The following is a 15,857-nucleotide window of genomic DNA, read 5'->3' on the forward strand; positions in this document are numbered from 1 at the left end:
AAAAGGTACATCTTTTTGAAGAAGATTAGTAAGAGGCTTTGAAATCTTGGAGAAATCTTTAATAAACCTCCTATAAAACCCAGCATGACCAAGAACACTACGAATACCTTTAACATCCCTAGGATAGGGCATCTTCTCAATTGCTTCCACCTTAGCTCTATCAACTTCAATACCTCTCTCGGAAATTTTATGTCCCAATACAATTCCTTCATTAACCATAAAGTGGCATTTCTCCCAATTAAGAACAAGGTTAGTTTCTTCACATCTCTGCAAAACTTTATCAAGGTTCCGCAAACAGTTATCAAAAGAATTCCCATAGACAGAAAAATCATCCATGAATACCTCTACAATACTCTCGCAAAAACCATGAAAAATAGCAGACATGCATCTTTGAAAAGTAGCAGGAGCATTACATAAACCAAAAGGCATACGTCTATAAGCATAAGTTCCATAGGGACAAGTGAAAGTGGTTTTCTCTTGATCCTTAGCTTTAACAGCAATTTGTGAAAATCCAGAATAACCATCAAGAAAGCAAAAATGAGTATTTTTGGATAACCTTTCTAACATTTGATCAATAAAAGGCAAAGGATAATGATCTTTCTTAGTAACTTTATTAACTTTACGAAAATCAATGCACATTCTATAACCTACAACTACTCTTTGAGGTATGAGCTCATCATTATCATTAGGCACAACAGTCATTCCTCCTTTCTTAGGAACACAATGCACAGGACTAACCCATCTACTATCAGCAATAGGATATATAATACCAGCTTCAAGAAGTCGTAATACCTCATTTCTTACCACATCCTTCATCTTAGGAATTAGACGACGCTGAGGTTCAACAACAGGCTTCGCATCTTCTTCCATATTAATGGCGTGTTGGCAAATAGAGGGAGAAATCCCCTTCAAATCATCAAGAGTATAGCCAATAGCACCTCGGTGTTTCTTTAATATTTCCAATAGCCTTTCTTCTTCAAACTCTGTAAGCGTAGAACTAATAATAACAGGATATAATTTCTTATCATCAATATGAGCATATTTAAGATTATCAGGCAAAGGTTTTAATTCAAAGACAGGATCTTCTTTTGGTGGCGGTGTTGTACCCAAATCTTCCACCGGTAAATCGTGCTTAAGAATAGGTTGGCGAAGGAAAATTTCCTCAAGCTCATCTCTTTCTTTCCTAAAAACTTCACTCTCTCTATTCTCCAAATGTTGCTGCAAAGGATTATTAGGAACAAGAACAATAGATGCACACTGTTCCATTTTAAAATCATTACTAGGCAAATCAGCTTTATAAGGAGTTTTGGTAAATTTAGAAAAGTTAAACTCATAAGATTCACCAGCAAATTTAGTCAAAATTTTCTCTTTCTTGCAATCTATAATAGCTCCACAAGTATTTAGAAAAGGTCTACCAAAAATGATAGGACAATAATCACTAGCAGCAGAACCAAGTACCAAAAAGTCAGTAGGATATTTAATCTTACCACATAGAACTTCCACATCTCGAACAATACCAATTGGAGAGATAGTTTCTCTATTAGCTAGCTGAATAACCCCATCAATATCTTCAAGTTCACAAGAACCAATTCTGTGCATAATCTCCGTATAAAGCTCATAAGGAATAGCACTAATACTTGCACCAATATCACATAAACCATAATAGCAATGATCACCAATTCTAACAGATAGCATAGGAATACTAGCTTGCTTGGGTTTATTAGGATGTGAAACAATATTAGAAGCATCTTCACAGAAAATAATATGACCTTCCTCCAAATTTTCAGTCACAAGATCTTTAACTATTGCAACAGCAGGTTCAATTTTTATTTGCTCTTCAGGTTCTATAGGTTTCTTTTCACTTTTATGAACCGCACTATTTATAACAGAGTACTCCTTCATTTTAGCAGGGAAAGGAGTTTTTTCAATATAAGCTTCAGGAATAACATGATCCATAGTTTCAACTACAACACATTTATTTATTGATGAATCAATTTTATCTTTATACGGTTCATGAAACTTATCAAAATTCTTCTTAGGCAATTCATAATGAGAGGCAAAAGCTTTATAAAGATTTGCAGCAACTTGAGAATCAAGACCATAAGTAGCACTCATATTACGAAATTTATCAGTTTCCATAAAAGCTTCAATGCATTTGTAATCATAATTTATACCTGATTCTCTTTCTTTGTCGATTTCCCATCCTTCAGTATTTTCCTGGATCCGATTAAGAAGGTCCCTTTTAAACTCTTCCTTATTGCGCGTGAATGATCCAGAACAAGAAGTATCCAGCAAGGTCTTGTCTTCAAAAGAAAGTCTTGCATAGAAATTATCAATAATAACATTACCAGGAAGCTCATGAATGGGGCATTTGAGCATTAAAGACTTCAATCTCCCCCACGCTTGGGCAATACTCTCTCCATCATGAGGCCAAAAATTATATATGCGGTTCCGATCCTTATGAATTTCACTTGGAGGATAGAACTTAGAATAAAACCGGGGCACAATATAATTCCATTCAAGAGAATCCCCATTATCCAATAATTTATACCAATGCGCCGCTTTACCAGACAGCGATATAGAGAATAGTTTCTTCCTCACTTCATCCATAGGAATACCTGCACACTTGAATAAACCGCATAATTCATGTAAGAACAGTAAATGATCTCCAGGGTGGACAGTTCCATCCCCTGTATAACGGTTATCCACTACACGTGCAATAATTTTCATAGGTATTTTGTATGGTATCTCTTCCTCACCTGGCGCCTTATCCACTACCTTTGCAGTAGTAGTAGATTTTCCAAACAAACATTCGAGAGAAGATCTCTCCATAATGAATTATAGCAGCAGGCAGAAATAAAATCAGCACTAACAGTAGAAGTTTCCCTTACCAATTCCACTTACCAATAGCGCTTCACTCCCCGGCAACGGCGCGGAGAAAATAGTCTTGATGACCCACAAGTATAGGGGTGTATCGTAGTATCTTCGATAAGTAAGAGTGTCGAACCCAACGAGGAGCAGAAGGTGTTGACAAGCGGTTTCGATGTAGGAATCACTTGTAGATGCTCACAAACAAGTATTCGGGGGTTTTAATGTAACGAGATGAATAAAGTACGAGTAAGTAAAGTGCGAGAGTAGCAATTGCTGCGAGTGGCCCAATCCTTTTTAGCACAAAGGACAAGCCGGTTTGTTTACTTATAATGACCAAACGTTCTTGAGGACACACGGGATTTTAGTCTAGTGCTTTCGCTACATATAGCTGATTAATCTTCATTGTTTTGATAAGTGTTGTGTGGGTGAACCTATGCTAATGTACCGCCCTTCCTAGGACTAATACATACTTGTGATTATACCCCCTGCAAGCATCCGCAACTACAAGAAAGTAATTAAGAATAAATCTAACCACAACCTTAAACTCTGAGATCCTGCTATCCATCCTGCATCGATATACTAACGGGGGTTTAGGTTTCTGTCACTCCGGCAACCCCGCAATTAGCAAACGAGTACAAGATGCATTCCCCTAGGCCCATAAAGGTGAAGTGTCATGTAGTCGACGTTCACATGACACCACTAGAAGAATAACACCACAACTTAAATATCATAACATTGAATATTACCCAACATACTTCACTACTAACATTTAGACTTCACCCATGTCCTCAAGAACTAAACGAACTACTCACGAGACATCATATGGAACATGATCAGAGGTGATATGATAATGAATAACAATCTGAACATAAATCTTGGTTCAATGGGTTCACTCAATAGCATCAATAACAAGTAGGAATCAATACCGGGAGAGTTTCCCCTATCAAACAATCAAGATCAAACCCAAATCGCTACAGCGGTGACGAGGTGCTGCGGTGGAGATGGCGGTGATGATGATGAAGATGATGGTGATGGTGGTGGAGATGATGTCCAGCTCGATGACGGTGACGATGGCGTCGATTTCCCCCTCTCGGGAGGGAATTTCCCCGGCGGATTCCAGCCGCCGGAGAGCTCTTTTCTCTCTGGTGTTCTCCGCCTCGCAGAGGCGGCTGTAACTCTTCGCGAGGTATCCCCTGTGGCTTAGGTCTTCGGGACGAAGGGTTTCGCGAAGAAAAGGAGGCGAAAGGGGCTGTGGGGCCTCCACACCACAGGGTGGCGCGGCCAGGCCATGGGCCGCGCCGCCCAGTGGTGTGGGCCCACCCTGGGTCTCCTCAGCTCCTCCTTCTGGCTTCCTTCGTCATCTTGAAAAATAGGATTTTTGGTATAATTTCCTTCCACAGTTGATCTTCCGAAATATTGCATTCTGACGGTGCTTTTTCCAGCAGAATCCTGGCTCCGGTGCTTGATCCTCCAATAATGATGAAACATGCAAAATAGATGAAATAACATAAGTATTGTGTCCCAATATGAAATATATCAATGAATAACAGCAAATTATGATATAAAATAGTGATGCAAATTGGACGTATCAGGCCGCGGATGGCACGCGGCGTCCTCGCGTGTCCGCCTCGTCCGCGTGGCTGGCCCACCTGTCGGTGCCCCAGTCCTATTAAATGTGGACTGGGGAAGGGGACTGTCCCTATCCAGTCCCCACTCTCTCCACTCCGGCCGCACGCGCGAGTTCGAAGCTTCCGCGCCGCCATGGCCCCGAAGCGCGAGTTCCAGCCATCCGCCAACGACCACGAGGCCGGCAGCAGCCGGCCAGTCGCGCCGCCGACGTTCGCAATGGGGCCGCCGGCGACGCCCAGACGCGACCGGATCTACGTCACCGTAGCAGTGGCGCAGATGTTCTGGAACGCCGGCGTCCCAATGCCGTGGGGGGACGTGCACCTCCCCCACGGCTGGCACCTGAGCCCAGATCGGGTTCCGGTGCCGCCCATCCCGGCGTCCGGCCGCGCCCGCGTCGCGGAGATCCGGAGGCGCCGCGCGCAGCTGCCGGCGGACCTCCAGCAGGACCTCGCTTACGGCGACGCAAGTCCCAACTGGGACTTGTGGTTCGAGGTGGAGCACGATGTAGGATAACGTTGCATAGAAAACAAAAATTTTCCTACCGCGAACACGCAATCCAAGCCAAGATGCAATCTAGAAGACGGTAGCAACGAGGGGGTATTGAGTCTCACCCTTGAAGAGATTCCAAAGCCTACAAGATGAGGCTCTTGTTGCTGCGGTAGACGTTCACTTGCCGCTTGCAAAAGCGCGTAGAAGATCTTGATCACGATCGCTTCCGGCGCCACGAACGGGCAGCACCTCCATACTCGGTCACACGTTCGGTTGTTGATGAAGACGACGTCCACCTCCCCGTTCCAGCGGGCAGCGGAAGTAGTAGCTCCTCTTGAATCCGACAGCACGACGGCGTGGTGTCGGTGGTGGTGGAGAAGTCCGGCGGAGCTTCGCTAAGCGTGCGGGAACTATAGAGGAGAGAGGGGGCGGCTAGGGTTTGGGAGGGGGGCGCCGGCCATCTAGTGGTACGGCCACCTTGTGGTGCTTGGGGTGGCCGGCCCCCTCCCCTTGGCCCCTCATTATATAGGTGGAAGCCCCAAGTGTTGGTCTCCAAGTCTTCGAATAAGACCCGAACCAAAAACCTTCCATATGGTGGGGAAACCTAGCCAAGCTAGGACTCCCACTAGAGGTGGGAGTTCCACCTCCCATATGGGGGGGTGGCCGGCCCCCTAAGGAGGAGTCCACTTGGGACTCCTCCCCCACTAGGGCTGGCCGGCCATGGAGGTGGAGTCCCATGTGGACTCCACCTTCCTTGGTGGTTTCTTCCGGACTTCTCTAGAACCTTCTAGAACCTTCCATAGAACCTTCCGCGTCAATTTAATTCACATAAAATGACATCCTATATATGAATCTTATTCTCCGGACCATTCCGGAACTCCTCGTGATGTCCGGGATCTCATCCGGGACTCCGAACAAATATTCGAACTCCATTCCATATTCAAGTACTACCATTTCAACATCCAACTTTAAGTGTGTCACCCTACGGTTCGTGAACTATGCGGACATGGTTGAGTACTCACTCCGACCAATAACCAATAGCGGGATCTGGAGATCCATAATGGCTCCCACATATTCAACGATGACTTTAGTGATCGAATGAACCATTCACATACGATACCAATTCCCTTTGTCTCGCGATATTTTACTTGTCCGAGGTTTGATCTTCGGTATCACTCTATACCTTGTTCAACCTCGTCTCCTGACAAGTACTCTTTACTCGTACCGTGGTATGTGGTCTCTTATGAACTTATTCATATGCTTGAAAGACATTAGACGACATTCCACCGAGAGGGCCCAGAGTATATCTATCCGTCATCGGGATGGACAAATCCCACTGTTGATCCATATGCTTCAACTCATACTTTCCGGATACTTAATCCCACCTTTATAACCACCCATTTACGCAGTGGCGTTTGGTGTAATCAAAGTACCTTTCCGGTATAAGTGATTTACATGATCTCATGGTCATAAGGACTAGGTAACTATGTATCGAAAAGCTTATAGCAAATAACTTAATGACGAGATCTTATGCTACGCTTAATTTGGGTGTGTCCATTACATCATTCATACAATGACATAACCTTGTTATTAATAACATCCAATGTTCATGATTATGAAACTAATCATCCATTAATCAACAAGCTAGTTAAGAGGCATACTAGGGACTCTTTGTTTGTCTACATATCACACATGTACTAATGTTTCGGTTAATACAATTATAGCATGATATATAAACATTTATCATAAACATAAAGATATAAATAATAACCACTTTATTATTGCCTCTAGGGCATATCTCCAACAGTCTCCCACTTGCACTAGAGTCAATAATCTAGTTTACATTTGTAAAGATATAACACCTTGGCCTTATGGTGCTTTATCATGTATTGCTCACGGGAGAGATTTTTAGTCAACGGATCTGACACGCTCAGAAACGTATGTATTTTGTAATTCATTTGCGTCTCAACGCATCACTCATTTCCAAATGAGTCGGCATTAAATATGTTTGGTCTTCTGGTGGAACCTTAATTCCGCGGTCTGAAATATGTCACTAATATTGTCACATACAATATAGCTTCAAAGTTCTGACTCTGTCGGAACTACACCAAGTTCTCAAAGAACCTCTTGACTTAACATCCTTTGTCATTGTCAAAACGATGACATACTCTGCCTTCTTTTGTAGAATCCGTCACAATATTTAGAACTCTTCTAAATCTAGCATAGACAATTTCTAGCTCATTGTGCTACCTTTTAAACAACACTTAGTCTAATTTGAGATTGAAATTATAATTTATATGTGACAAAACCAATATCGGTGTAACACCTTACAGCGATTTGTTTGTCATTTCTTCATACAAAAATATATATATATATCCTTAGTTCTTCTAAAGTACTCAAGGATATTCTTACTGTCGTCCCATGATCATCTTATGAATCATTCCGGTATATGCTCATAACATTTTAGAGCACAAGATATCTGATTTTGTACATATTATTCGTGATCTAAAATCACTCATGTGTTTTTACTCATCGAGTGTCAGATACACTCAAGTCTTGTTAAACCTTCACATGACAAGAACATTTTCTTAATATTTCTATATTGAACTATTTCAATATCCATTCTATGTACTTTGACTTAAACTTATTATGTGTTTCAATTTATCTTCATAGATCTTGACACTAAATATGTTTTAGTCCATATCCTTTCATTGAAGTTAATTTTCAATGAAACATTTTAATCAAGTATATAATTACATTATTTATAACCAACTATATGTCATCTACATAAAGTATTATAAATATGTCTCAGCGCTCCCACTTAATTTCTTGCAAATGCAAGCCTCTTCATCATTTCTGATGAAATCAAAAAACTCTTTGACTATTTCATCTGGTGAAGATTCCAACTCCGTAATACTCACTTCATCCAATTGAAGTTCGTATACCTATCTAGTATTCTACGGACTAGCAAAACAATTGGTTGTATCTTGTATACATACTTCTGTTAAGTAGTGTATTTTGCCATCCTACTAGCATATCTCATAAAAGAAATATGTAGTGATTACTAGAATAATCCACATAGACTATAAGCATTGTTACGGAAGATCTAATCTTATCGTAGTCAACTCTTTGAACTTTGTCGTAAACAATTTTTCGACAAGTCGAGCTTCTTTAAGGATATTTCATCCAAGTCTATAGATCCATTTACTTTCAAAAAGTATTCATCTATTATGGATTTCATGGCGTATGGCCATTTTAACGGAGTCAGGGTCCATCATAACTTCTTTGTTTGTAGTTGGTTTATCATTGTTCAAAATCAATCCTTTGTCCACAAATCATTTATTTGATCACAAAGTAAACCATACCTACAAGGTTCAATGTGTACTTCGATCTCCATGACTAAAACACTTTGTAGTCATGGGAGCCATGATCGTTGTGGCCGCTTCCGAAACCAATTCCGATGCTGCGCTACTCTGATCATTATGCTCAGGTTCATAAACCTTATCAAATTATATTGTCCTCCCACTCAAATACTTCACTAGAAACAATTTCTCGGAAATAAGAAACATTGACAAACACTTTTGTCTTTGTCTCGTGGGAAGAATTCCCAATCAAATCTCTGGGATAACCAACAAAGACATTCATCCGATTTTGGTTGTAAACTTATTTACTTATGCTATGCATACCAAAATTTAAGAAAAGACTATCAGGTTTCTTACCTATGCCATAACTCGTATGGTGTCATTTCAACGGATCATGATGATGCTCTATTTAGTGTAAAAACGGTAGTCACTTAAGCATAATCCACAAAAATATAATGGCGTCATAATATTTTTATCTCATCATTAATCCAACAAGGTTTGGATACATATCTTGGATACTATATCATCATTATGATACTCCAAGAAATGTGAGTTGTTGAACAATTTCATAACTCTCTTAGATGTTCGCTAAAACTCGTAATTCAAATATTTCCACCATGATCCAATCATAGATATTTGACTTTTCTATTACGATGATTTCCACTTCATGCTGAAATTTATTTGAAACCATTCAAATGTTTCAAACTTCTTTCTTATTGAATATATCTACATATATATACTCAATTCATTGTTGAAAGTTTTCATGAAGTAGAAGAATCTCCCGCACACAACTATGCCCAGTGAACCACATACATCATCATGTATTTTTCCACTAAGTTAGTTGCCCGTTCAACTTTTGGCCTATGAACGGTATTTTAATCATTCTCTTTAGAAAAGATTTGCAAGCGCCAAATGATTCAAAAATCAAATGACTCCAAAAATCCATTTGCATAGAGTTCCTTCATGCGTTCCTTTCTAACATGACCTAAATGGCGGTTCCACAAATAAGTGGAATTCAAATCATTTGCCTTATGGCATTTTTAGCGTCAGTGTTATGTATGTGTGTTTCACCATTAAGATTTATAATAACTTATCCATCATACATGGAGAAATGTCATAATTTGAACAACTCATTGTTTTCATTTGATCAGAGCAAAATAACAATTATTAAGTTCTTTATTATAAATTCTAAGGGCTAGATAGAATGCCAACGACGAACATAATAACACTTTATTTTGTTCCAGACGTGCATTCCTATCATATTCCTTGTCAGTTACTTAGGCCATTGTATTCTTGTATTGCGTTGTTTTGTATGACACTTCATACCAACCAATATGGTACTAATACCCAAGAATTTCATTGTGTGACTTAACTAGGAATACAATCATAACGTGTATATCATTTATATACACTGAGCTAGACTTTCTAGTCTTTTCTTTTCTTTTGCCAAAATATCTTTTGCAGTTTCTCTTTTAGCTTTCCTCATTATTCAGAAAAACATTTCAACATCAATAACTTCTAGGTTTGTTGGTCAAATACCAATAACCTTGAGGTTCTTACTTTGAAGTTGATCATCATATGACAAGTGTTTCAGATTTCACTATTAGTAACTTTGTAATACGATGAACAATTTCACTCATAATTTTATCCATCAATTCATGATAACTTTCTGAGACCATGTCTGTACATGCTAGGCTCATAAAGTTTAAACCTTAGTATTCGCATATGCAAATCTGGCTTGCACCCGTTGGAAGCACACGTAGAATCTATAACACCCGATCATCACGTGATGCTTCGAAACGACGAGTCTTAACAACGGTGCATACTAAGGATGATAACTTCATGGATATGCGAATATCGTTAGTGCCCCAATAGTTGGAGGATTGTGACGTCTGGCGTCTTCAACCTTCATACATTCCCATAAAACTTATGAGTTTATGTAGTCTCACCAAAATATATTCTATCATCTTGCAATAAGGTCTTAGATATCACATATATCTCATACCTTGATTATTTCTGAAAACTAAATTTTCAGCTCCTTACTTTTCAAACAAATTTGAACTTCAAGTTTGACAGAGACAAGATAACATTAGGTACTAATTGAAACCTTAGCTCTTTGAATCAACAATGTGAGGTTTACTAAAAGCTTGCAATAGGACTTAATCAATTCTTGATTCTTTAACAATACGGTACCAATCCGTAAAGTTTCTTGTCAGATTTTAACAGTATTTCTATCTCAATAACAAGACTAGCGCATAGTAGAAAATGGATGCCAATACTACAAAATTAATTCAAAATACTACTCAGACTATGCTTATGATAATTAGTTCATGTTTTAATCTAATTACTAATGAACTCCCACTTAATACAACATCCCTCATAGTTGTTAAGTGGTACACGATCCAAATTCACTACACCAAAACCGATCATCACGTGAGATGATGTAGCTTCAATGGTGAACATCAACATGTTGATCATATCATCCATATGACTCGTGTTCAACCTTTCGATTTCCGTTGTCCCGAGGCCATGTCTGTACATGCTAGGCTCGTCAAGCAAACCCAAGTATTCCGCGTGTGCAACATGGCTTACACCCGTTGTATGTTGAGTTTATCACACCCGATCATCACGAGATGCTTCAAAACTACGAACAATGCAACGGTGCATACGAGGGAAGAACACTTTATTATCTTGATATTAATGTGAGGGATCATCTTATAATGCTACCGTCGCGATCTAAGCAAAATAAGATGCATAAAGGATTAACATCACATGCAGTTCATATGTGATATGATATGGCCCTTTTGTCTTTGTGCCTTCGATCTTCATCTCCAAAGCACGGACATGATCTCCATCATCAACGGGCATGATCTCCATCATCGTCGGCGTAGCGTCAAGGTTCATGGCGCCGTCTTCATGGTTGTTCACCTCATGTAGCAACTATTACAACTACTTTGAAATACTACTCAACATGAAAATTAAAGACAACCATAAGGCTCCTGCCGGTTGCCACAATACAATAATGATCATCTCATACATATTCATCATCATATCATGGCCATATCACATCACCAAACCCTGCAAAAACAAGTTAGATGTCTCTAATTTGGTTTGCATATTTTATGTGGTTTAGGGTTTTCGAGAGAGATCTAATCTACCTACGAACATGAACCACAACGGTGATACTAGTGTTGTCAATAGAAGAGTAAATTGAATCTTCACTATAGTAGGAGAGACAGACACCCGCAAAGCCACTTATGCAATACAAGTTGCATGTTGAGCGTGGAGCAAATCTCATGAACGCGGTCATGTAAAGTTAGCCCGAGCCGCTTCATCCCACTATGCCACAAAGATGCAAAGTACTCAAACTAAAGACAACATAAGCATCAACGCCCACAAACCATTGTGTTCTACTCGTGCAACCATCTATGCATAGACACGGCTCTGATACCACTGTAGGATAACGTTGCATAGAAAACAAAAATTTTCCTACCGCGAACACGCAATCCAAGCCAAGATGCAATCTAGAAGACGGTAGCAACGAGGGGGTATTGAGTCTCACCCTTGAAGAGATTCCAAAGCCTACAAGATGAGGCTCTTGTTGCTGCGGTAGACGTTCACTTGCCGCTTGCAAAAGCGCGTAGAAGATCTTGATCACGATCGCTTCCGGCGCCACGAACGGGCAGCACCTCCGTACTCGGTCACACGTTCGGTTGTTGATGAAGACGACGTCCACCTCCCCGTTCCAGCGGGCAGCGGAAGTAGTAGCTCCTCTTGAATCCGACAGCACGACGGCGTGGTGTCGGTGGTGGTGGAGAAGTCCGGCGGAGCTTCGCTAAGCGTGCGGGAACTATAGAGGAGAGAGGGGGCGGCTAGGGTTTGGGAGGGGGGCGCCGGCCATCTAGTGGTGCGGCCACCTTGTGGTGCTTGGGGTGGCCGGCCCCCTCCCCTTGGCCCCTCATTATATAGGTGGAAGCCCCAAGTGTTGGTCTCCAAGTCTTCGAATAAGACCCGAACCAAAAACCTTCCATATGGTGGGGAAACCTAGCCAAGCTAGGACTCCCACTAGAGGTGGGAGTTCCACCTCCCATATGGGGGGGTGGCCGGCCCCCTAAGGAGGAGTCCACTTGGGACTCCTCCCCCACTAGGGCTGGCCGGCCATGGAGGTGGAGTCCCATGTGGACTCCACCTTCCTTGGTGGTTTCTTCCGGACTTTTCTAGAACCTTCTAGAACCTTCCATAGAACCTTCCGCGTCAATTTAATTCACATAAAATGACATCCTATATATGAATCTTATTCTCCGGACCATTCCGGAACTCCTCGTGATGTCCGGGATCTCATCCGGGACTCCGAACAAATATTCGAACTCCATTCCATATTCAAGTACTACCATTTCAACATCCAACTTTAAGTGTGTCACCCTACGGTTCGTGAACTATGCAGACATGGTTGAGTACTCACTACGACCAATAACCAATAGCGGGATCTGGAGATCCATAATGGCTCCCACATATTCAACGATGACTTTAGTGATCGAATGAACCATTCACATACGATACCAATTCCCTTTGTCTCGCGATATTTTACTTGTCCGAGGTTTGATCTTCGGTATCACTCTATACCTTGTTCAACCTCGTCTCCTGACAAGTACTCTTTACTCGTACCGTGGTATGTGGTCTCTTATGAACTTATTCATATGCTTGCAAGACATTAGACGACATTTCACCGAGAGGGCCCAGAGTATATCTATCCGTCATCGGGATGGACAAATCCCACTGTTGATCCATATGCTTCAACTCATACTTTCCGGATACTTAATCCCACCTTTATAACCACCCATTTACGCAGTGGCGTTTGGTGTAATCAAAGTACCTTTCCGGTATAAGTGATTTACATGATCTCATGGTCATAAGGACTAGGTAACTATGTATCGAAAAGCTTATAGCAAATAACTTAATGACGAGATCTTATGCTACGCTTAATTTGGGTGTGTCCATTACATCATTCATACAATGACATAACCTTGTTATTAATAACATCCAATGTTCATGATTATGAAACTAATCATCCATTAATCAACAAGCTAGTTAAGAGGCATACTAGGGACTCTTTGTTTGTCTACATATCACACATGTACTAATGTTTCGGTTAATACAATTATAGCATGATATATAAACATTTATCATAAACATAAAGATATAAATAATAACCACTTTATTATTGCCTCTAGGGCATATCTCCAACACACGATGCGCGCCGACACACGTGCTTCACCTCCGCGACGGCGCGGCCTCGCGCGCAGCCACGCACACCTGCAAGGCGGGCTGGCCGCCGCCCCGGCGGCCTCTACATCGGCGAACAGCCCCAGGCTCCGCACCATCCCCAGGCCCAGGCGGAGGAGGACGACCCGGAGCTGCAGGCGGCGCTCACGGCGTCCCGCGAGCAGAGCGATCTCGACGAGCTGGCCAAATGGCCGCACCTCGCCGAGACGCTGCGCGCCTCCGCGCTGGAGGAGGCGGCCAGGAAGGCCTGTGGAGGATGCCCGGGCGGAGGCGTGGGCCTTCCTCGAGCCGGCGCACCGTCGGGGAGGAGGCAACGCGTCAGGCGGCGCTCCGGGAGGAGGAGGAGCGCCGGGCTGCGCGCCTAGCGGAGGAGGAGCGCCTGGCCACGCTCCGGCTACAGGCGGAGCTGCAGGCCGCAACGGAGGAGCAGCTCCGCGGTGAGTCCGCGCGGAGGGCACGGCTGCGCAGGCCGGCGAGCCCGCCGAACCCGGACTCCGGCTGGGAAAGGGCGCAGTGGTCGCCCTGGCCGGAGTCCCCGGTGCCCTCCGGCGTTTCGAGCCGGAACAGCGCGTCGCCGCCGGGGGGCGTCGTCGTCATCGACGCCGACGACGACGAGTACTACTGGGGGTAGTATCGCCGGCGTCATCACAGGCTCGCAAAACCCTGGCTAGGGTTTGCTTTTTTTTAGTTTAAAGCCCATATAGGGCTTTCTTTTGTGTAAAATTTGCCCAAAATAGGGCTAAGTTTAATGACCAACTAGTTTAAATTTATGTTTTGTTGTTTTCCTTTTTTATTTTCATTTTTGTTTTATTTTATTACAAATGCGCTGCATCCGCGCGTTGGGCGCAACGCGCGACCCAAACGGACACGCGGACGCGGGCCGTTATCCGGGTGTCCGCTTAGCCACCCAAACGGTCCAAAACGGACGGCCCAGCGCGTCTGTTTGGATCAGCCGATTGGAGATGCCCTAAGCGGGGTTGTGGCGGCAGGACCACAGGAGGCTACACGGCGTGTGGTGCGGCGCGCCTGTTGGAGGCGGCGCTCGGGCCTGATCTAGACATGACCTAGGCCAGGCGGGCCACAACCATGGCAACGCTGGCAGTGGGACCTCGTGTTATTTCAGTGCTGCAATCTCCCTCCTACAGAACATCTGATTATGAATAGTAACTTCTTACCACGCCTTTTTTAATCTCATTTGTGTCCTTCGTTGGCTAAGAGATCTCGACGTGCGAGCATGCGAACAACGGGTGGATGATTTGTTGTGGCCCGGCAGATCCGGCGGCGGATGTTGCGGGCTTGTGCCGCGACGGCCATAGCCTGCGGCGGCGCAGTGTGGGCTCTCGTGTGCTCGACGTGCTCTCGGAGGTGGCCGATGGAGCTGCACGAGTCGGTGCCTCCTCCTGCAACGATAAGTTCCTAGGAACTTTCCTGGTGTGCAGATCTTCTCGAGTGGCCTATCCAATTCCGGTCTGCCCTAGATCGAAAGGTGTTCAGAGGTCCTCATTCTTGGGTCAGGGCGAAATCCCAACGCAGCAGCAGCCTACGTTGTTAGCGGCGACACCCGGGGGTTTCGTTACCTCCTTGGAGGCGTTGGCATGACACTCACTACACCACGACATAGGATTAGGAGCACTTCTCCTAGTGACACTTGTCAAAATGCGGCTAATAGTAGTCAATTTGTGGCACTTTTTGGAAGTGCCCCTAATTGTATACCGACTGGGGCACTTCTCAAATGTCCCAATATGTGTATACCTATTAGGGCATTTCTCTTAATGCCCCAATAGATGTATATCTTTTGGGGCACTTTTAAGTGCTCCAATTTATCAGTACTCACTTAACAATTATATAATTATAAACACAACATTCCATACTATACTAACATTGCAGTTCATACATACTTACCCACATTGCATACTAGCATTACTTAATAGTCCATACCGATATTGCACTTCATATTTAGCAATCCATATTGACCTCACATTGAAGTCCATATTTAGAATTATTTAATAGTCCATAGTGACATTAGAGTTTAGTACACTTAATAGTCCATACAGATTTGGACATCGAAGACAAAAGTACGGAGCAGATGTTGATTTCATCGGAGACGATGCGATCTGATGGGGTATGCAAGACCATCGGACATATGTGTGCACTATACTTTCGCAGTAAACATAACAAGGCGACAAGGCGCAAGATCTCTCCTTCGGCGATGGACCATGGCCG

The sequence above is a fragment of the Lolium perenne genome, chromosome 3 (genome assembly GCF_019359855.2).
Source record: "Lolium perenne isolate Kyuss_39 chromosome 3, Kyuss_2.0, whole genome shotgun sequence".
Taxonomy (NCBI): Eukaryota; Viridiplantae; Streptophyta; class Magnoliopsida; order Poales; family Poaceae; genus Lolium; species Lolium perenne.